This window comes from Macrotis lagotis, chromosome 8, assembly GCF_037893015.1.
Source record: "Macrotis lagotis isolate mMagLag1 chromosome 8, bilby.v1.9.chrom.fasta, whole genome shotgun sequence".
Classification (NCBI taxonomy): domain Eukaryota; kingdom Metazoa; phylum Chordata; class Mammalia; order Peramelemorphia; family Peramelidae; genus Macrotis; species Macrotis lagotis.
The window spans coordinates 96,420,470-96,444,172 of NC_133665.1; the positions used below are offsets into that span (position 1 = coordinate 96,420,470).

A 23,703-nucleotide genomic window follows, 5' to 3' on the forward strand; every position below is an offset into this window, starting at 1 on the left:
GCTGAAGTTCTTTCACTCTGTTGGGCCACCCCTCTGGTGGGCCGCCCCTCCAACCCCAGGGAGCAGAGCCTTTCTGCTCTTTTCCAGTTACCTTGAATATGAGAACTGCCTCACTGGGTCCCTCTGTGGGTTCTGTCTCTTGAAAATTTAGTTAGAGTCCTTAGTTTTTAAGTTTTATGAGAGAGAGCGCCTTGTTGATCCTCTCTTGTCACTATCTTGGCTCCGCCCCCCCCTGGAAAAATATTCTTAAGAAAAAATAAGACTATTCCAAATTACAGCAGCTAGCTTCCAAGGGCATCCTGTGGAATCCCAGCTGTCTCCTTGATCTTCTGTATTACTTTTTAGTCTTCTACAACTCTGAAGAAAGGGCATTCTCTTCCAGGAATCTCTTATAAGGCTCATTTTCCCTTTTCTAGTCTTTTCACAATTCCCTAGGTACTTTCTAGAAGCCCCTGGTCTTTCATCCCAAGTCCCACTGACCTTTCTCAGCATCTATCTGCTTATTCTCATCCTTGAATAAATGCCCCTCATCCCTTCCTTTCATTGATTTCTCCCTTCCCACACCCAGGCTTCTGAGTATGGCTAACCAAAATAACCTTTTTTCTTCTATTTATGATGCCAGCTACTGTTTAGTGATCCTTTCTTGTCTTCATGACATATCCTGTTCTCCACAATAACTGCTCCAAACCTTTTCCTATTTTCTCTTATTCCTAACTACATCCTTCACCATCTTCCTCACTGATAGCATATAAATTAAACTATGAGAAAACTGAAAGAAGTAAGTGATGCTATCTCTCCTCCTCTTCAGGCTTTTCCCCATTATCTTTGTCATCATTTCTGTCTCAGAAGAACTAGTTTTACTATAGCTCCAAATTTTTGACCCAGAAAACACATAGGACTGAGTGCCTAACTATCTCATCTCCTCTTTTTTACAAGAGTTAAAACTAGAAGGGACCTTAAATATGATCTAATTCATAGAGGTTTTAGAGTTCACCACCACTAGGAAAGGTATCAAGGTGAAATAGTGGGTAGAGTGCTGGGCCTGGAGTTAGGAAGACTCCTCTTCCTCAATTCAAATCTGACCTCACACTAACCATATAACCCTGGGCAAGTCACTTAACTTAGATTGCCTTAGTTTCCTAATCTTTAAAATGAATTGGAGAAGCAAATGGTAAATCATTCCAGTATCTTTGCCAAGAAAACCCAAAGGGGTCCACAAAGAATTGGACACAACTAAAATAACTGAATAATAACAATAGAATCTTCAAGAAGGGGAAGTAACTTGCACACCACCAAGGTCCTATGAACCTAAGTCTTCTGACTTCAAATCCAAGATGTTTCCTTCCAAAGCAGGCTGTCCCCCTTCCCTATCCCAATTTCACCTCTCCAGGACAGTTGGATGTCACAGTAGATAGGGCACTAGACTTGGAATCAGGAGGATGAGGGTTTGAATCCGGCCTCAGATACTTGATACTCAATGGCTGTGTGACCTTGGGTAAGTCACTTGACCTGATTGCCTCAATCCAGGGCCTTCTCCAGTCATCCTGATTCATATATGGCCACTGAATCCAGATGACTCTAGGGAAGAAAGTAAGGCTGGTGACTTAGCACAGCATCCCCTCACTCAGATCCAATTCATGATATCATGGTCTTTAAGAAAAAAGGACAGGAGCAGCTAGGTGGCACAGTGGATAGAGCACCAGCCCTGGAGCCAGGAGAACCTGAATTTAAATCTGACCCCAGATACTTAATAATTACCTATCTATGTGACCTTGGGCAAGTTACTTAATCCCATTGCTTTGCAAAAAAAATAAAATAAAAAATGAAGGACAAATATCAACATCAGCTTGTCTTCATATCAAATTGATCTGATTTCTTTCTGTCCTTCCTTCATTATGAAGTCTTACAGTTTTAATTCTCTCATTTCTCTGGAAATATAACCCTCTACTAAACCACAACCTTGCAACCCCTTACAAAAAGGTTAGCTTGGGGATGAAACAAAAAGGCCAAAACTAGTGATATGCCCCAAGACTGATGAGGTCAGCAGTATAAAAAATGCTTCCTTGTGTTCTGTCTGATAGTTTGCATTGCCATTGTTCTTCTATAGAGGAAGCTTGTTTTCAGGTTGGGGATATTCTCATAGTTTCAGAAATCTAACTCAAACAAAATCATAACTTTCCCTAGTACACAGTTATTAAATTCGTCTGCACATTTTTATAAAAATGTATTTCATAAAGAAATAAAATTGTTGTTTGAACATATAGATACCTCGGTATATTTGTGGAATTATGAATGAACCCTGCAGGACCATCTCAAATGTCCTTCAGCATCACTTTCTTATATTTAGATAGCCCCTTTCATAAAGCAAAGTGTTTTGGCATATATTATCTCATTTGAATCTCACAATAGAAGTCCTATGGTTATCCAAATTTTATAGATGAGAAAGCTAAAGCTAAGATAGGTTATATGACTTATCCAGGGTCACACAACTCATCAGTGAGCAAGGTAAGATTGTATGTCCAGTCTTCCTGACGGCAAGCCTGTCCTATATCTACTCTGTCACTTAGCTGACTACATTACAGGCATTCTGGGAATATCAGAAAGCTGAGAAATGCTTATCTATCTCTCTGTCCATATCTACATATATTTACATACACAAATACAAATATACATACGTATACAAACACATACACATATATGTGTTTCACATCTAGTTCTTTAAGAGGAAGTATGTGACCTAAAATAAAGATGCTCATTCAGAAAGAATTTTCTTGAGACAACTAACGTGCAATCTTTCTGAGATAAAGAATGACTAGGAAGAACATGTTAGGGTACTAAGAAATTGTTATTAAGCCACATGAGAGAGCATGAATAATTGAAATTTTAGGATAAATTTTATAATTTGAATCATGGAGAACTGTAGAAGGTGATAGCTGGAAGTAAGAAAGGGCCATTAAATGTTAACAACAGCTTCCACAGGGAGAAAAATTCCTGAGAGTTACATTGCTACTGTTCTATAGAGGAAGTTTACTTTTAAGTAGAATCTGCCTTATTAAAGTTTTCTTCATCATTTTTAATGTCTAGACAGTTAAAAAATATAAATCAGAACCCACATTTGTAGTGTTTCCTGAGCTGTAGGTGCTCACACTGAAACTTTAAACCAGCTCTCTGAGCCAGCACTTGCTGGTTCCAACATCCATCTACCCCAAGACTGACAGTAACCTTAAAGATTCTAAGAACCAACAGGAGAGTTTCTGTAAAGTTCTCTCTCACAACATGTAAACTGAATATGGGATAATTGTCTTCAAGTGTTTAAAGTTTTTTTTTAAATTTAAACTTTAATCTGTTTGGCCCTTAGAGTAGAACTAAGAGAAAAGGATCTAAATTGTGAAGAAGCAAATTTAGGCTTGATTAGACTTGTCCACAAGCAGAAAGGATTGCTTGGAGGTTGGATGCAATGGCATGTATCATCCCTCACTAGAGCTCTTCAAGCAAAGGTTGCTAGTGACATGATGACTATATGGTCAAGGAAACCCTTTTCAGGTTGTCCATTAAGGTCCCTTCTAACACTAATATCAGTGAATTTTTTATCTGCCAGACTCTAACCAAGTCACCAAAAGTAGCTACTTAACCTTTCAGAGCTATTTTTTTTTTACTTATCTCCAATGTGTTGCCTATATCACAGGGCTATGATAAAAAAAAATATTCTTGTTAACTGAGATATGTCAAAGACCTGTGGTTTTGTAGGTGTGGAAACTTCTCACTAAAGCACACCACAATCCATCTACAACATAATGTTAAGCCTTAGAAACTGCCTACGATTTAGAGAAGTTAAGTGCTTTGTTCTGGTTACACATCTATTGCCCACTATATCACAATGCCTTTTGCTATATCAACCATAAATATTACAAAAATGTAAGCTTACTGTTGTTTTTCAGTCATCTTTTAATCACGTCCAACTCTTCATGAAGCCATTTGGTGTTTTCTTGACAAAGATACTAGAGTGGTTTTCCATCTTCTTCCCCAGCTCATTCTACAGATGAGGAAACTGAGTCATGCAGATTTAAGTGATTTGACCAGTCACACAGCTAATAAGTGTCTGAGGCCACCTTTGAACTCAGGAAGAGGAGTCTTCCAGATTCCAGGTCCAGTATTCTATTCCCTTGTACAACATAGCTGCTGTATCACATAAATGCAGGTAGTCATCATTATTGTCATTTTATAGACATTAAATATAACAATACCAAAAATAATTGCTCATTATACAAAATAAAGACTTCATAACCCTAAAATTTCCATAATGGGTATGACCTAGTCTAAACTACCATAGAAATTTAACATTGTCAATCTTTTCTTCATTTTCTCTTATTACCCTTCTAGGCTATATACAGACACCTGGATTCTGTATGCTTCCATTTTGTTGGTGATTGTCTTCATTAAAAAAAATCAAATTCATTGATGAACTCTTAAATTGAGCATGGGAAAAGATCTCAATAAAATTAATTTAGAAGTGCCTCTGGCATTACTTGTATCATAAAAAAGAGCCTTCTCTTATACCAGTAGGGTAGCAAAATCCTCAGTAGAAAAGTCCATCTCACAAAGTAAATCAATAGGCTCTAAGGTGGAAAATCACTGATAAATAGGCCTCTTCTGGATCAAGGATTCCATATAGCTTTATTTACAAAAATACATAAAAAAGAAAGTGATGACCATATCATTGACTAACTAAAAATTATGTTAATACTTTAAGATTTGAGATTTTGTCTATATGGACACTACTTCCACCAAAATAATTCTCAATCCATCCATGTGGTAGTAGATAAGTTTCATGAGTTGTATTTAAACAAAGTCTTTCTGACAACAGACACACTTGATCCATATATCCTGGGGGGAAAAAAGTTTAAACTGCCTCCAGAGTCACTAAATTGTGCTTATACTTTGTCCAAGAGATGTCATGACTAGCCCTATACCCGAAAGAAATCAAAGAAAAAGGAAAGGGACTTACATATAGAAAAATATTCATATAACTACTCTTTTCATAGTAGTTCCAAATTGGAAACTAAAAAGATACCCACCTATTGTTGATGTTGTTCAGTCATTTTAGTCATGTCCAACTCTTCATGAACCCATTTGCAAAGGTTTTCTTGGGAAAAGGTACTGATGTGGTTTGTCATTTCCTTCTCCAAATCATTTTACAGATGAGGAAACTGAGGCAAACAGAGCTAACTGGCTTGCCCAGAATCACACAGTTGGTAAATGTCTGAGGTCAGATTTGAGTTCAAGAAGATGTATCTTCCGGACTACAGATCTAGCTCTCTATCTACTGCCCTACCTAGCTGTTCTCTGCCACCTTGCTGCCCACCTATTGCTGAATTGCTAAACTAAGAACAGATGCAATGAAGTGAGCAGAATTAGAAGAAAAATTTATACAAAGACAACATTATAAAGAAAAGCAACTTTGAAAGGCCTTTAGACCACTAATCAATGCAAGAGGAGCCTTAATTCCAGAGCATCAGAGATAGCACATATTATCCACTTCTTTCCAAAGAAGTGGTAGACCTAAAGTTTATTATTAGACAAACATTTTTGACAATGTCAAAGTAGGAAATTTGATTTCCTTAATTGCATATTTGTTTTAAGTATTTTATTTTACTTTTTATCATTTAATTGGAGAATAGAAGTAAGAGGGGGAAATGTTAATTGGAAAAAAATTTATTATCCCAGCACAACAATTTATTATCCCACACAACTTTGGGATAATGATCCTATCCAATTCTAGACTATAGGCACAATGGTTGAAAACCAGTTTTATTCTCCAGCTAAATAGGAGATTCCAGAGCTTATATTCCATAGGAAAGTCTTGCTCAGCCCAGAGCAACATCAACAATATAGAGGAAGACTTTAGTGGAAGAAGCCCCAGGGAAAAAGAGCACAATTCACAAATTGGAATCCCCAGGAAATTCAGGATTGGAATGGCTAGGACAAAAATGGAGATCTGACAACACCATGCTCAGGGGAAGACAGATGGAGCTGTGAAAAGTAGAATCTTTGATGGAATCTCCAAAGATTACATAAGAGTAAATTTTCTCTTCAGATGGAAGCAAGATAAGCTATCAGCCTAAAACAGGAGAGAGAGAAAAATCTCACCCAAGAGAGGTCTAAGGACATGCAGTGAGGTGGCAGCAGGTGAGGTAGAACTGAGCCTCACCTCTGATTGTAAAGGGTTGAAGCATACACCTAGCATGCACATCCCTAAAGTTCCTCCTCAGCAGTTGTGAGCCCAAGCAACCAAGGGTATAATGAGGTTGAGTTCTATACATCATTCTAGATATAAAAGCTCCAGTCTTCCATTATAAAGTTTCTTTCAATCTTTTTATTTATTTGAGCTTCATCCCCAACATAGCTCCAATAAACTTGAAGGAATTCCCTTCTTTCCTTATACAATAGCATGACTGACCATTTGATCAATCAGGAACCATATCTCCTAGCAGGTATATAGAGGGCTAGACTCTGGTGTTCAGTCATGCCTACCTGGGAGTGGACTATATTCATATATGTATTCTCAGAGTCTGTCCCCTAGTAGATCCTTAGTAAAATCTTGTTGATCAATTAATTGAAATGTAGGTAAATGTATTTATTTAAAGGGTGAACAAATCACTACATTTATCAGTTTAGTCATTACCTCCTCTCTTGAGACCTCAGTTTCTTCACCTGTAAAATAAGGGACTAGAACTAGATGACTTCAAATATCCCCTTATAGCTCTAAATCTTTGATCTCATGAAAGTGGCTGATGGTTGGCAGAGGTTTCAGTTAACTATCATTCCTGTAAAGGAAACAAAAGAGTATGGGAAGCTGAGATGTAATAGTGTTGGCATCCTGTGTTTTAGCAGTGTTTAAATAATTTGTACTACCTCCCCAGAGCTATTTGACTGCACAGTTGCCTTGGAAAGTAGATCAGAACCAGTACAGAGCAACTGGGAAACATAATGAGAAATAAATACAAGAAGGCAGGGCATAGCAGACTTTCCCTTTGGTAGAATTAATTAAATTACACTGTCATTCTTCCAAAAGAACAAATTCTCTGAACTCTCCTCTAAAAAGGACCTCAGATTCGATTTTCAGCTTTGACTTAATATAGAAATTTTAGTCGATTCATTTCTCGAATCAGACCTAATCTCCACCTTTCACCCTCTGAAATGTCTGTGCATTTTCTAGTAGAGTTCTTGCTAGCAGCCTGTAGGTATTCCCAACTCTCTACTGAAATTGCTTTCAGGTTAAAATGTCTAACCTTAGGTCTGCCTTTCTACTACCTCTGAAAGGCAGAAGACCCCTGGCAACAACTACTTGCCTCTTTCTGACCTGGTTCAGTTATGTTATTAATACAGGTACATTTTGGATCCCAGGCTCATAACTGCCTTTATCTACTGAATCCATCTTTCACACATTTTAAGGTACTTCTCTACCCAGGAGTGTGATGGGCTAGGTAGAACCTCTGGGGAGCTCATTTGTTCTCTAGAAGGCAAAGGTAGGCCCAGATCAATTGCCTACACTCTAAGGAGCACCAATGGCTTGGTAAGGGCCTTGAGAAGTGGAGGCACTTCTGAAATTGAAATTCTGACCCTGGGAATTCTCCTTTTCTCCACATCTGCCAGCATCACCTTTGACTTCATTCTTTGTCATTTAGCAAAACTCTCTATACCTACGGAGGAAAATAGCTTCCTGCTATTCCTGCTAAGACTGCTTAGAAGTTATTTTCTCTGTCACATGGGTATTATTAAAGGGGATCCCTTTTTACATTTAGAAAAATAGTATTAATGTTGGATTCAAGGCAAAGATTATTTGAACTATATGAGGACAGTGTAGAAGGGTGGGGTCCAATTGGAGGGAGCAAGATGATGTAAATGGATGGAGTCAGAGTCAGTAAAAAGCTAAGTTCAAAATCTGCTTCAGACGCATATTAGGTATGAGTATTTGATATCAGAGAGGAGTAGATCTTCTGGTGTGAGGGTTTATCAAGTTCTTTTTGATCTGTTTACCTACCTTTGTTGCCCACCTGCCACCCAGCTCTCATCTATGACTCCAAATATGTATACCATTCACTACAGTCACATCCCACCAAGCCATCTCAATAGACAGCTAAATCACATTAATGGTAACCAACAGGCTTAAAATCCATTGGTGACTTAGAGAGATGCCTATCCCAAGAATGTGAAGGCTCCTCCTGGCAGAATGAGTGGATGAGAAAAATTTGTTCCAACAACAGTTTGTTCCAACATGAAGGTGGTTGAAACAAGCATTGTGGAGAGCTTAAAACTTGATAAGACATTGAAGGTGCCAAAGTCATTCACTATGTACCAAGTCATTTTCAACTGTCCCTGACTTTTGTCTCACCACTTGACTTTGATAACTCAGGAAGAGAGAGTGAAGTTGATGACTTTGTACAATTCTGTCTCACTTAAATCTGACTCAACCATAAATCAATACATCACTCATCATAATGTCATTGGCTTCTTCAAAAAGAAGGGATGAACAATAACAATGTACATGACCCTTGGCAAATTGCTTAAACTCTCTCAGCCTCAGTTTCTTCATCAACCAAATGAGTACCTACGTACCAGGGTTTTTGAGAGGATTAAATGAGATAATATGTGTAAAAAGGTTTGCAAACCATAAAGTGATAAATGTTAACCATCATCATCATCATCATCATCATCATCATCATCATCATCATCATCATCATTATTATTATTATTATTATTATTAATTTCACTGTGTATAGAACTCCCATTATGGTGATAGAAATACTTTCTGACAAAGTAGATCTATAATTCTTGAATCTATAATCTTGGATAGTAACCCAGGACCCTGAGAGGTTGTGACTTTCTCAGAGTCACAAAATATACTGTTGCTTAACATAGTTAGAAAAGTAAAGGTAGATCAGAAAACACATTTCAACTTAACTGATTTTTAATTTTTCAAATTTTGTTCAAATTTTTCTTTTAAATCTCAAGAATTGTATATTAAGAAATACTCATATATTTTAGATCTTTATCTTTTACCTACCTATCTATCTTTATATATATATATATATGAATTATATCTCAGAAAATATTTATAAATATAGATATAGCATAAAGATATAGATATACACATATACATGCAAGACCTTCCCTTTCATTGTTAAAATAGAGAAAGATTTTTTTTCCTTACTGATGTCAACTGCTACTACCTAGGAGCAGGTTTCCTCTGCAGTAGTGGTGACTGAAGCATGCAGTCACAGTACACGAGCAACCCCAGGGCAAGAAACACTGGAAGGACGTATTATTGTCACCATATGCTGAAGAAACTGTGAAAGCAGAAAAGTCAATTTTCCCTTTTTTAAAAAAATATGAGAAACTGAGAAAGGTGGCTCAAATATAATCAGTCTGGGTACATCTGGCTGCTTTGCTATTCATCACTTTTGCACTGTGGTGTCAACACAATTTTAATTGAGTTTGTGTGAGCGCTTTCAAATGCCAACCCAACAAGCAACATGAGAAAGTGCTGCTAGTGCACAAAGATGCCTATTTATAGGGAACTATGAACCATCACAAACTAGCTGTCTCTGCCTGCCAGGAATTAACTACCAGAAAAGACAGATGCCTTGTACAGAGTATTAGGGAGAAACTGAAAAATGAAAACTGTACATTTCTAGATGGAGTGACAGGTTGAATTCTAACAATCATAAACCTCTGATGACCATTTGACTTGAAATAAAACATTTTACTTTAGGAATCAACCTTGCATTGCTCTGATCAGAGAAGAAATTTCAAGCCAGCATATTCTCACACCTTGTACGTGGGGACTGAAATGAAAGGAAATGGAAGTGAACTTACATTCTGCCCCTTCCTCTTTTTCCCCTTCACTTGCCTTTATCTGTCTGACCCTGGACAAGTCACTTGAAAAGAATAATAACTAGTATTTATATAGTATTATGAAGTATTTCATGTATGCTTCAACCTTTGATCCGCCTGAGAATTCTATGAAATAAAAGTTGTTCTTATCCTTATTTGACAGATGAGGAAACTGAGACTGGGCCAGTTAAATAACTTTCCCAGTGATACACAGATAGAAACTGCCGATGAAAGGGTTCTAACTCACATGCAAGAAATTTCTGTGCTAAACACATTACAAATATTATCCCTTTTAATCGCCACAGCTCTAGGAAATGGATATTATTATTATTCCTATCTTTTACATTTAAGGTAACTGAGGCAAACAGAAGATAAGGAACTTGTCCAGTTTTCCATAGCTATTAAGTATGTGAGGCTGGATTGTCAGCACAAGTGCATTAAGAATAAGTTCCTTCAAACTAACCTCATTTCCTTTTCTGACAGGATTCCCAGATATACCTAAATTTCAGCAAAGCATCTGACACAGTCTCTTTTGTTATCTTTATGAACAGGATAAAGAAATGGAACAGGATGATGATTTAGTGAAATGGATTAAGGATCGGTGTAGTGATCTGAACCACAAAGTTAGTGGGGAACCCAAAGTTGGGGGGGGAACCCTCAGAAATTATCTATTTCAACCCATACTTAACCATGAAGTGGACTTCCATTCTTTTGCTCGAAGACATCTTAAGCCATGAAAATTGCTGAAACACTTTATATCATTGGACAGCTCTACTGTTTAGAACAAAGGAGAGAATATTTGCTCCAAAATATCCTAGTATAAGATAACTGGTGGAATGCCAAGGGACTTGTTCTTAACACCATTTTCTTTGTGCTGGAGCAATGAAGTTGAAAATAGCAATGGCAATGGTCACTTACTACTGAAGACTTACTTATCTCATAACCTCATCCCCTACACTAAATCCCATTTACCTAAATGCAAAAATTTTGTGGATATATCCTCACAGCAAACACTGATAATTAATAGATGATGCCATTGTAACAAGGAAAAAATAGACAGGATGTGAGAGTAGCAAAAGGGATATATGGTGCAGAGTCCTGGACTGATCATAGACTTATCCTCAACAAGTCAAACAATCCCATTAACCAAAGCAGCAGCCCCAAGACAACTACTAGAAGATTTAATGTCAATAGATTAATGTGCTCCTCTGAGCATAAGTTTATTGCTAATTTGGAGGGAAATCTTAGCCAACACATGTTTGGCAACAGTGAAGTAGAAAAGGAATGGACAATTTTTATAGATTCAATGTACAGCACCACATTTACTCATTTGGGCCAGAAAAATCAAACATCAAGATTTATTTAATGAAAATTCAGAAGTTGCTAAACCAAAAATGAGAATTCCACAGGGTTTACCAGTAAAAAAAAGTCCATCCAGCTCCAAGAAGTCAGTGTTAAATTCCATCAAAAATAAAGTGCAAGCTAAGTTTGGGGAGATGCAGGATTCTTGGCTTAGTAAGAAGGCATATTTTCAAAATTCCATTTTTTGCTAGTAGTAAAACCAAAAGCATTTTTAAGATGTCCTAAAGACTATTTATGTGACAAAGACCTATGATGCATCTCAACTATTAAGCATTGATGAAACCATACTGATCAGTAATAAAGACATGATCTTGGACAGAAGGAATGAATGCTTCCATACTATTCTCAACAGAGTATCCCCAACCAATGCTGAAGCCATTGATCTTATACTTCATGTTGAAGTCATTCCCTCTCTAATCAAATTTCCAACTGAAAAAGAGGTTTTGAATGCCATAAGACTCCTCTCAAGTAGTTCCTTGTGCTAATTCCATCTCAGCAGATATCTACAAGATGGGGTTCCACTGCTCATCAAGAAACTGACTGAAATCTTCTGATTATTTGGAAAGAGAAAGTTCTGCCCAAAGAGTTCAAAGATGCCTCTATTATCCATCTCTCTAATAGAAAAGGAAATAAGATTGTCCTATGACAATTATGGTGGATGGGAGAGGGAATTAAGGGGTTCTCTCCCTTACTCATTGCCAGGATGATTCTTTCCAAAGTCCTCCTTAATAGGCTGATCCTTCTGCTAGAAGATGACCATCTATTCATGAGCCAAGGAATAGTTGATATGGTGTCAACTTCAAAAGATGTTCAACTCCAGAAGAAATGCCAGGAGAAGAATAGAGGTCTGTATGCAAAGTTCATCCCTCTGATCAAGTCCTTTGGAACTTTTAGTTATGATGACTTGTGGAAAATTATGGGCAAATGAGCTTGCCCGGATACGTTTATCAGTATTGTGCATCAGATTCACAATGGCATGCTTCCACAGGTTCTGGATAATGGATGAAGCTCTTGTGCCTTCCCAGTCACCATTTGAGTAAAGCAAGCCTATATACTTGTTCCCATGCTTTTTAATATGTTTTCAGTGATGCAGTCAGTTGCCTTCAACAAGCACTAAAATATCAAGCTCAGTTACCTCACGTATGGCAAATTATTTAACTTGAAAAGACTGTTAAAAAGAATAAAGTAGAGGGAGAGTTGGCATGTGACTTTTTGTTTGCAAGTGATTGTGCAACTCAATGCAGCTTTTAGGTTGAGGTGTAATAAAATATGGATCATTTCTCCACTGCTTTGGTTATTTTTGGCATGACAAATTATACCAAGAAAATGAAATTTCTCCAGTAATCACCACATCACCATCCATATGTGAAATCAAAAAGGAGACATTTTGAAGATGTGGACCACTTACTTTGACAGTATACTTTCCAGGAATATCCACGTAGTTGATGAGAATGGTACATGCATTGCCAGAGTTAGTTCAGTATTTGGGAGACTCTGAAAGAAAGGAAGGTAAAGAAGAGGTATTCAACTGCCTTCCAAAGTAAAGGTCTGCAAATCCATTGTGCTGACCTCATTGTTGTAATCCTGTGAAACCTGGACAGTCTACTACCCACTTGCCAGGAAACTGAATCACTTCCATTTAAATTATCTTGGGAGGATTCTGAAAATCGCCTGGCAGGTAAAGGTACTTGTCACTGAAGTCTTTTCTTGAGCTGAACTGCCAAGCTTTCAAAGTCCAATTGATTAGCCATGTTGTTTGAATAACAAATGGATGTTTGCCTAAAAGACCATTTTTTGTGAAGAAATCACACAAAACATGCTCACATGATTGTCAGAAGAAGCAATGTAAGTACCCTCTCTGGGTTTCTCTAGAGAAATTTGAAATCAATGGTGATACATGGGTGACTGGCACAGGACTTCCCAGCATGGCATGCCTACACTGTGCTCTATAAGCAAAGTTAAACCAGTAGCTCTAAAGAAACTTGATATTTACAAATGTTAGGATATCTCATTCCAAATATTCATAAGGACTATTTGTGCCTGATCTTTGATAGACCCTTATGAGCAAAGTTCATATTTGTCTGAGTAACCACAGTCAGACACACTTTACCTTCACCCCAATAGAGTGATATCATTTGAGACTTCTTCAAACAGAAAAACCAACAATCAATTGATCTGTTTAAAAGATCAGGTGATGATCTGCTTATCAAATATGTAGCTAACATGAAGCTGGAAGAACAACTTATATATTAACACATAATTATAACAGGAGTCAATATCCAATTAGTTGCTATATCTTATTGGTTCTATCCCTACAAAATCTTGATATCTATAGTTATTTCTTTGGTCACATGGCAATCACACCATTTCAAATGTTCATCACTCCTCCTCCTCCTCCTCCTCCTCCTCCTCCTCCTTCTAGTTTTTAGGGTCTTCACTCTCCAATAATCCTCCACACAACTATCAAAATAATCATCCTAAAATACAAATGGCCATGTCATTCTCCTCTACTCTTAGACTACCTTTCCAAATTTGTGCCCTATTATTCCCTTTCACACACTATAGACCAGACAAATTAATCTATTTACTATTTTCCTAAACATTCCACTTCCTTTACACTTTTGTACAGATTGTATCACATATCTAGAATGCACTTCTTTCTCTCTTTTAGAATTCCTACATTTCCTTAGAGCTCAGCAAATATGCACCTGCTAGGCATAGCCTTCTCACCATCACCATGCCCAGTTGTTAGATCTCTTTCCAACATCAAATTACCTGGTATATTCTAATTAGTTTATAGATTGTTTGCCTCAGTAGATTCTAAGCTGAGGACAGAGACTACCTTTTCATTTTGTCTTTATATCCCCAAAGGTCAAGTATGCACAGTGAACATTTTAAAGAAAATTATATTTGGATTAGATCCAAAAAACTGTCACTAGGCTAGAACAATGAACCAAATCTAATCAAATTTAATTTAATAATGAAATTTTAATGGCTTGGCTTGAATTTTTTTCTAAAAACTATTGCTTCAGTACAAAATGGAAGAAATGTGCCTAGATATTAGGTCAAATGGGAAGAAAGACTTGGGAATTTTAATGAACTACAATGTCAGCATAAGTCAATAGGAAACTATGGTAGCTACGTGGTATAGTGGATAGAGCACTGGCCTTGGAGTCAAGAGGATGAGAGTTTGAATTTTGCCTCTGAAACTTAATAGCTATGTGACCTTGAGCAAGTCACTTAATCCTGATTGCCTCACATTCAGTGTCTTCTCCAGTCAACCTGATTCATGTCTAGACACTGTATCCAGATAGCTCTTGAGGAGAAAGTAAGTTGGTGACTCAGTATAGCACCCCCTCACTCAAATCTAGTTCATTTACATTGGTCACAACATCTCCTAATATCATGATCTTCTTCGAGAATAAAGGACAAACATCATTATCATTATCATCATCATCATCATCATCATCAAACATCATTATGGCAGCTCTTTCATTCTCACATTCAAAACAAATTACTTATGACTTCAGGATAAATTAATAATGTCTAGAACAAGAGAGAAGACAGTCCTGCTGTATTCTACCCAAGTCAGTCCATATCTAAAGTATTATAAGAACCACATTAACCACATATTAAGATGAGGAGAGGTTTGGGAATTCAAAACTACATCATATCAGGATCAGTAGAAGGAATGAAGAAATTTTGCTTGGAGAATAGAAATCTGGAAAGGAACATGAAAGTGGTCTCCTGTATTTCAAGAGCTATCTTGGAAGAGGAATTAGACTTGTTTTGCTTTGCCTCAGAGAGAAAAACTAGAACAAATGGGTAAAAGTTGCATGGAGATTGATTAAGTTTAAAATTTTAAAAAATATATATATATATATATATATATATATATATATATATATACATATATATATATATATATATATATATATCCTTACAAGTTTCAAGGATTGAGGGTTGTAGTGTCAGGCAAGATGATCTCCCAAACCATCCTGGCTCTAGGATTTGAAACTGAAGCAAAAAGATATTATCAATTTCTCAGGATCACACAGAAAATGCTGCAGAAGACAGATGAAAACCCAGCAGGAAGCAGATGAAAACCCAGCAGGAGGCTTAAGATCTAACTAGAACTACATACAGCAGCCACTTCATGGTCCTGGCAGATATAACAAAGGCTTCTGTATTCCCATTGACTCAATCTAATTACTTCATTCCAGGTTCTCTAGTAAAAGAAGATGAATCAATAAAAGCTAAGTAGCATCATAATCCTATGTAAAAAGTCACAGACACTGGTTCTAATGAGAGGAGAAACTCAACTTAGCCTATCTTCAACTATGCTAGAGAAAAAAGAATATAGACAGTCAATTTATCTCCTTTATCCCCCCTCACACAGCTGCCAGTGGCTTGTATACATGAGCAAGACAAGAGGCACACATAGTAGATGAGCATTCCTTCCGGATGACACAAGGGAGAATAGAAATCTTTCATCATTCACCTGAGCACAGAAAGATATATCCCACTGGTAATGCTATTAAACTGCACTTGCAACAGAAGGACTAATTATACTTCTCTATGCAAAACAACAATGTTATAAAAAATACAGAGAAATTTCATTCATTAAACCCAAACTAATTTGAAATTTGCAATGAGATTGTGCTGAAATTTAACTTTGCTCTATAAACAAGATGTTTCCTAAATAGTTCTATATGTTGTACATTAAGGAATACTGGGCAGGAATTATGTGATATTATTTCTATTTCAATGGCAGATTGGTTGAGCAGAAAAATCTCCATTCCTAAAATCAGGAAACCAAGGTTCAAATCATGGTTCTGATGCTTACTAGCTATGCAACTCTGGGACAATTACTAAATCAATGGTTCTCAAAGATCATGTTAGGTATAAACTCAAACTCTACCCCTTACCTAGTCCTGGTCCTGAACCACCATTTGCTGCCTTCTCTTCTCAGTCTGACATCAGGAAGGTCACAATAGTGCCTTGACCTATGGAACTACAGAACCATTTCTTATGCTCCTACCACTAGTTCTTCAGCATCAAAGATCACACCAACCAACCAAGTGATTGGTTGCAATTCTGTTTATTACAGTGAGGGGTATATTGTGCAAGGCATCCTTCTCACTTGCCTTATCCAGAATTGTTCCACCCCCATGGTCCAATTGTTTAGGAAATAGGAGTATTGGAGATGGAATGGCTGCTGAGGGAATCTCTTGGTCTTAAATTGTTTTCACTTCCTCCTGCATCATCATCAAGGCATCATGGCTCACCATCAAGGCTGGGCAAACACCAGTATGTCACATCTGGAGAAAGAATGCTATAATCCTATACATCCTAACTTGTCTCTCAATGGTCCAATTGTCAGTATGACCTTTCCTCTCAGACCTTCTACTTTTGTGCTACTTATCATTATACTTACATCAGCAAGGCATGACAGGGCACTACCAACAGGGAAGAGAGAGAGAGAGAGAGAGAGAGAGAGAGAGAGAGAGAGAGAGAGAGAGAGAAAGAAAGAAAGAAAGAAAGAAAGAAAGAAAGAAAGAAAGAAAGAAAGAAAGAAAGAAAACATGGAGGGTTTGGTGAAGGAGAGGCAAAAAAAATTCTAATGCTCAAGGAATAGGTATGAGAACAGACTTCCCATGAACCCTTATTTATTACCAACTTAAATGTTCAGAAAGGCCCAGTTTCTCCCAGAAAATACTATTGTGGTGAACACAAAACGTTTTACAAATTGAGAAGCCTGGTACTAAACTCAAGTCTCCATTTTCCCATCGGAAATACTGAGGTATGTAGGTATATACATACATACATACATATATATATATATATGTGCCTGTATGCATGTATGTAAGAGATATTATATATGATATAGAGGTACACAGATATGGATGCTATAGACACATAGATATATGATATAATATAGAGAGAGATGATAGATAAAAAGATGATATTGATATAGAGATACAGACAGGTAGACAGATAGATATTAGTGGGTAGAGACAGACAGATATATATGATATAGGTAAAGATTATAGCTAAATTTCTACCATTTACCCCTTAGATAAGCTTTAAGGAAAATTTTTTGTGAGTCTAAAAACTTAACATATAAATCTGATCCATCAATTTAAGATCTTCAGGTTTTTATACATTTAGAGTATCTATGGTAAATACTGTAATGTTTTCCAGATCTCTGAAGTAATAAAGATCAATCAGGTCAAACACCTGGGATCTATCACAACTTGAGACAAATTAAACAAGAGGGTAAAAGGGATGTTTACCTTACTAAAGAGAGCAAAATGTTTTTCAAGCATAGATATGAATTGTTTTTAATAATTCATATGCTAATTATGAATTATTGACCTATTCATTAAAACAGATCTCTTTTATTAGGCAAATCTAATTCACAGACTTATGTACTTAAAATAATAAAGCTAATTTATTTTCAAAATTCCATAATTCAATGATTTTCACCAGTTGCCAGACCTACTTTGCCTAGGAAGCACCTTCAATAGAGAACTAGAGGGGAGTCAGAAAGATCTGAATCCAAGCACTATTCCAAATATTTATGAATTGTGTGTTTCTGGACAAATTGTTTCACCTCTCAACGACTCAGTTTTCTGATCTGTAAAATGGGGATAATGATAATACTTAACAAAGTTTTGTGAGGATAACATAAGAAAAGATTTGTAAAGCACTCTGAAAACCTTAAAGCACAATATAAATGCTAGCTACTATTATTATTGCTCCCATTTCATCTGGACCAATGTCACAGAGAGAAAATATTCCCTTTATTTAATCAATGCTGGTTTCTATGTCTTACATGTTGCTAAATTTTCATTTTGCCTGCCTATCATCTGGATTGGAGATGCTAATTATATGCTTTGGGACATAGAAATATAGCTTACACAGTAGTCTTTGTAACTAAGCCAACAGATAGATGGATGGATGGAAAGATAAACAAATGCGAACAGATATGGTAGTGTTTTATAAATCAGGATGAATATATAAATATGTATATATACATATATATATATATATATTTGATTTTTTGAAAGGTAATGGGGTTTAGTGACTTGCCCAAGGTTACACAGCTAGGTAATTATTAAGTGTTTGAGATCAGATTTGAACTCAGGTCCTCCTGACTCCAGGGCTGGTGCTGTATTCATTTTACCACTAGCTGTCCCATATATATGTAAACATATATTCATAAATAAATATATATTCATAAATATATATTTACATTCATAATATATGTTTATATTCATAAATACATATATTAAGCTCTTTAAATACTATATATTTAATGTATATTTAATGTAGAAGACTGCACTAAAATACTAGCTCTGCTACTTATTAGCTGTGACCTGCACTGTTTACTGCTTTCTGGGCTTCAGTTTGTATATTTCTACAATGAGAAACTTGGACAACATAATTTATAAGATCCTTTCTAAATCCTGGGATCCTATTGGGACTTTTGTCTAGTTCAGTCATCTTATTTTACAGATGTGGAAATTACAACCAAGAGAAGTATCATATTCACATAACCAACTAGTTACAGTTAAGACTAGGAGAAAGGAAGGAAATAAGCATTTTAAGAGCCTAATATTTATGTATGTGTGTGTGTATATATGTGTGTGTGTGTGTGTGTGTGTGTGTGTGTGTGTGTGTGTATCTATATATACACATTCCAGACACTGTGCTAAAAACTTTACAAATATCTCATTTGATAAAGGCAGCTAGGTGGTACAATGGATAAAGCACTGACCTTGGAGTCATTAGGACAGAAGTTTGACTTCAGCCCCAGATATTTGACAGTTACTAGCTGTGTCACCTTGAGCAAGTCACTTTACCTGGATTGCCTCACACCCAGAGCCAGTTCCAGTTGTCTTGATTATATCTGGCCACTGGTCTCAGATAGTCCTGGAGGAGAAAGTGAGGCTGATAATTTAACACATGTGACCCCCCACCCCAGCCAAACCAATTCATGTGGCATCACCTCCCTCCTGTTGTCATGGCCTTCTTTGAGAAGTAGTCATCTCCTCCAGAGTCATCTGAACTCAATGGTTAGATATGAATCAGGACAACTGGAGATGACCCTGGAAGCATTGAAAGACCTTAACCTTTTTAAGCAAAAGTCTTTACCAGATCTCAATTTGACTGTGGCAACACCCATTCTAGATAGTGAGATACAAACTCACTCTTGCCTTCCAGGAATTTGAATTATACTGGTAGAGACAACACACAATCAAATAAGTAACAGAGAGCTACCAACTAGAGGTACGAGAAAGGCCAAACTGTAGTTTATCCAGTTGCTTCTCCGGTTATTTTCATTTTCCTAAACCAGATAGTGAAAATGAAGACCTGGATTCAAACTTTATTTCTGAAATCTTACCTATGTGACCCTGGGCAAGTCAATTAAGCATCTACCAAGCACCAGACATTTGATCCTCATAATAACCTTTTGAGCTAGATGCTCATTGTAATCCCATGTTTATAGTTGAGGAAACTGAGGCAAACAGAGGTTAAGCATCACAGGCTCAGGGTCACACAACTAGTAAGTTGTGACTTCAGCCCCAGCACTATCCACTCTATCCACTATGCCTCTCTGCTCCAAGCAATTCTCTGAGACCATTAAATTATAAATAAATTGCAAATCAAAATAATAGAACCCTATACTGGGCAGCTAGATTGCACTGTGGATCAAGCACCAGGCTGGTGTCATGATAAGCTGAGTTCAAATTTGTCCTTAGACACTTTCCAGCTGTTTGACCATAGGCAAGTCATTTAACCCTGTTTACCTCAAGTCTTCATCTGTAAAATGAACTGGAGAAAGAAATGGCAAGACACTCTAGTATCTTTGCTGAGAAAACCCCTAATGGAATCATGAAATGCCTCAACAACCTATATTACCGAACCAACCAGATACCTCCCCAAAAAATTCAATTCTGTTTTCATTCCATTGACTAAACCCACTCCTCATCTTGCCTTCATTTCTCTACTAGGGGAAAATGGCTCCTTTCTACTTTGCTATGTCATTAGCTTCCAATGAAAGTTGTTAACCACTTTCAATCCAATTCTGGGTTGACCTGGAGAATTGCTTTCAAACCATAAATGCTGTTGGTAGAAGACAAGAAGCAGAGCTACAGTGAGTTGGACTCTACATCAGTGTGTATCAATTGCGAATTGTTTTCCTATTTCTTAATCAGGACTTTTCTAACCTTAACAAGATGATTAATTAAGAGCCCACATACTGGAGAGACACCAACCCTAATGATTTCTGCAGTGTTTGATTTAGCATGCAGGAGGTAATCTGAAGGAGATGCTAATCAGTTCACTGAGACTGGATTATATAGATAATCCAATGCCCATGGTTTTTATTTTGTCCACTGAGCACTCAAGAAGATGGTAACCCTTTTACCTAATAACACTTCTCAAATATTAGAGGATGGGGAGGATATTATGTCAATAATGCCAGATGTTCTTGCATGTTTTATTAGTAATTGCAATGAAAATATTCAGTCTTTGGAAAGAGAGATCCAAGCATGAAAAATTATTTCACCAGATAATTTTAGGTTGGCTTCTAAAGTTGAGAGCAAGGAAAGGTTTCCAGTGTTCCTTGGTCCTAAGGTAAATCCACTGACTCCACTTGATCAATGAAATAAGAGCTAAAAGAAGGGCTCTTGCCCTCCACCCCAATCCCAGGACAAGGCCGCAGATCTTGGGGAAAAAATAGTTCTGTCAGGAATTTAGTCCATAATGTAAAGAGCATATGAGATTTTGAAGAGATAAACTGAGCCACAGAGCTCAAAATGCACAGCAAGAACAGATGATTTCACTAGTAAGGGCTGAAGCTAGTGCAGAAGACCACCATAGTGAATATGAAGACCTGACTTCAAGTCCTGTCTCTGACACCATTTGGGGATAAATGTAAAGAAAACTTTCATAAAATTGGAATAATCTCAAAGTACTTGATGGCTTCAGGCTAATTGCAGAAAAATTAGATAATGTTCATTTTCAAATGCCCTGGCTTTGAGGCAACAGGACATGTTTAAGGGAACTTGTAATCACTGAATCAGACAGCTTAGAAGTAAAATAGGTCTGATGGATCATCTAATCCAGCCTCATGGCAGCTAAGTGACTCAGTGAATGATACTTAGCCTGGAATCAGGAAGACTCCTCTTCCTGAGTTCAAATCTAACCTCAGACACTTATTGACTGTGTATCCCTAGGCAAATCACTTAATCCCATTTGTCTCAATTTTCTCATTTATAAAATGATATTGAGAAGGAAATAACAAACCACTGCCAAGTAAAGCACAAATGAGATCACAAAGAGTCACACAAAACTGAGAATGACTGAACATTCAATCCTATTTAGGAGATGAAAAACCTAGAACCTAGAAATGTTACATTACCTCTCAATCCCTTCCTTGTCACAGTCCCAAAGATGGAAGCTAATTTGAAAACTTTAAAGATTAAATGGGGTTAATATGGAAACTCAAAAAATGAAATGAATTGACTACTTTGATTCTTCTACTTGATATAGAAGGAAAATGTTGAGTTCCTCACAGGAAGACTTCCTTACATCCTACTATTCCTGATTTTATTCGTATTCTAGATATTCTAGAAAGCTGTAAAATGTTCTACTTCTTGCAAATTTTTCTTAAGTAACATTCTTTAATATTTCAAAGGACTGTTACATTGGCATGGTCATACATTCTTTTTTGTAGGTTTTTGCTAGGCAATGGGGTTAAGTGGTTTGCCCAAGGGCACACAGCTAGGTAATTATTAAGTGTCTGAGGACAGATTTGAACTCAGGTACTCCTGACTCCAGGGTTGGTGCTCTATCCACTGTGCCACCTAGCTTCCTCAGTCATATATTCTTGATCAAAAACATTTAGCCAGATAATAATAAAAAATTGTCACAACCTCACATGAACTAACACTCTGCTTCTTAAATCTGAATCCATGAACACAATTAATCAATCAACAAGTATATATTAAGCACTTTCTATGTGTCCAACACTGTGCTAGAGATACAAAGAAAAAAAGCAAGAACATTCCTGGTCCCCAAGGAGTTTTCATTCTAAAGTTAACATTCTTTTCCTTGGAAGCATAATTACACCCTTCAGATTCATTATTTTCAAATCCCAATCACCATCATCTGTAAAACTGGTTGTCCTTGGGAAAGTACTGTGACCAACATGAACTCAACCATGCCAGTTAGATACAAAGTCTAGGAGGCATCTGCCTCCACCTCTTACCTCAAACCTCCATGCTACCTATATCTCCATGACTCAAGTTTCAATATGAGAGTTAAACTTTCCCTCCAGGAATGTATAACAAGAGACATCTATAAAAATTTCATGGCTCTGCATATAATATCCTTCAAATTGTCCAAAGATTCACACCCAAATATATTCTGAGCAGCCATAACACATTTTTCCTTTCCCTCTAACTTATGTCACTGTTCTCTGAAACAACTCAATCATATATGAAGAGCAGTTGATTTGAATCCTAATTACTCCAATATTTCTATCTAATTTTCCCAGGAGTTTTTGTAAAGTAATGAATCTTATTCAAATAATTGAGACCTTTTTATTTATTGAATATTATGGTACTAGTGGTATTTGTTTCTATATTTTTGTGCCTAATCTGTTCCACTGATCAATCTCTTATTTTTAATAGTATCAAATTCTGTTTTCAAAATTACTACTTTGTAATGTAGTTTAAGATCTGTCGATGCTAAACTCGTATCAATCTTATTTCTTTGCACAATTTCTCTTGAAAGCTTTGATTTTTTCCTCCTTATGAACTGAAGCAAATTTATATTGTACATAAAAATTTGTTAAAATTAAATGATCTTGGGGTGTCTAGGTGGCACAGTGTATAAAGTATCAGCCCTGGAATCAGGATTACCTGAGTTCAAATCCGGCTTCAGACACTTAATAATTACCTACCTGTGTGGTCTTGGGCAAGCCACTTAACTCCATTGCCTTGCAAAAACCTAAAGAAATTAAAAATTAAATGATCTTTTAACTCAGCTATACTATTACTAGGCCTATAACACTAAAATATCAAATAAATAGAAAAAGTTCATTTTTGTTGAAAAAAATTACAGTAGCTCTTTGCAAAATAAAATGGAAACCAAAAGGATGTTCATCTATAAAGGAATGGTTGAATAAATTGTGGTATATCAATGTGTTAGTGTACTATTGTTTTGTGGAAAATGAAGAAATGGATGATTCCAAATGGCAAGTAAAGACAAATGAATTGAGTAGAACCAGAATAATTCATTCTATAGCATAAATGTTATAAAAATTAACAATTTTGAGGACTTTTTTAAACTAATGAAGAGTGATATGCAAGCAATCTAAATAATAAGAGTACCATAAAAAAATAAACATTGAAAGAACTATTTAGTTCTTCA

The 23,703-nt window shown here is 36.6% G+C and overlaps 1 long non-coding RNA gene across 1 annotated transcript in view; it reads right to left on the reverse strand.

Annotated features, from left to right (window-relative positions):
* Window positions 1-10,387: 10,387 nt before the first annotated feature.
* Window positions 10,388-23,703, reverse strand: part of LOC141495843 (uncharacterized) — a 48,075-nt gene continuing 34,759 nt past the window's right edge. Inside the window, exon 4 of the long non-coding RNA XR_012470874.1 lies at window positions 10,388-12,750. This is a non-coding gene — a long non-coding RNA (uncharacterized LOC141495843). The remainder of the gene's footprint in view (window positions 12,751-23,703) is intronic.